The sequence below is a fragment of the Brassica oleracea genome, chromosome C2 (genome assembly GCF_000695525.1).
Source record: "Brassica oleracea var. oleracea cultivar TO1000 chromosome C2, BOL, whole genome shotgun sequence".
Lineage (NCBI taxonomy): Eukaryota > Viridiplantae > Streptophyta > Magnoliopsida > Brassicales > Brassicaceae > Brassica > Brassica oleracea.
Genome location: NC_027749.1, coordinates 37,273,868 through 37,274,757, shown reverse-complemented (window position 1 = coordinate 37,274,757; position 890 = coordinate 37,273,868).

Here is an 890-nt window from a genome sequence, read left to right as displayed (position 1 = left end):
TCTTCCCGAGGTCCCTCTCGAGCTCCCCTATCGCGACCTCAAGTTTCGACACTTTCACGGAGTGAGAATCCTTGACAGCCGTCAGCATGGCCTCGGTTTCAGGCCATCTACCCTGCAGATCCAACAACTCCCCGGCAAGACGACTGGTCTCAGAACCGCACTTGCTGATCATCCCGTCGATCAACGACATGAACTGAAAAACAAGAAGAAAGTTAGGGATTCTTTGTCTTTTAGAGAAATATGTAGCAATCAAGAAAGTAAGTGAGCGACAAACCTTTCCGCGAATCCCCGACGCTATGCTCGAGTCTCCTTGCTGCGAAGATTCCCCGTCACCGCCCTTGGTAAACTTCCTCTTCCGGCCCTTAGGCTGAGCAACCGGAACAACACTAGGAATGCGCAGCGCTATAACGATCTCCTTCCTGGCCGGAGGAGGAGGCATAGAGTCAGCAGCCTTCTCCTTATCTTCGACGAGAATCGGAGTTGTGGACGATCCAGCAGGTAAAGCCGAAGCATCCGGAATGACCGAGCCTGCGAGAGTTCCCGTATCTCGCGGAGTTACGCCCTTGGTCCCATGACCCGGAGCAAACAGTGCAGAAGAGGACGGGAACTCGGCGCCGGCTCGCACCTGTTCTTTCTCGGCTTGGCGACGAATTAGTCTCTCTCGAAAGGAGAGATGGTCAGCAACGCAAGCCGGCGCTTCGACCGGAGAAGTCGGAATCGGCGCCGGAGAGGTGGCCTCACCCATCTCCACATCGGAACTTCTCTTGTCACCATTGGAAGAAGACATGTTAAAGGCAAGAGATTTGGAGCTAGAGAGGTTTTGAAGGTTTGAAGAAGGGAAGGTGTGAAGCAAATGATTGACAAGAGCTCACTACTTATAGAAGTATGGG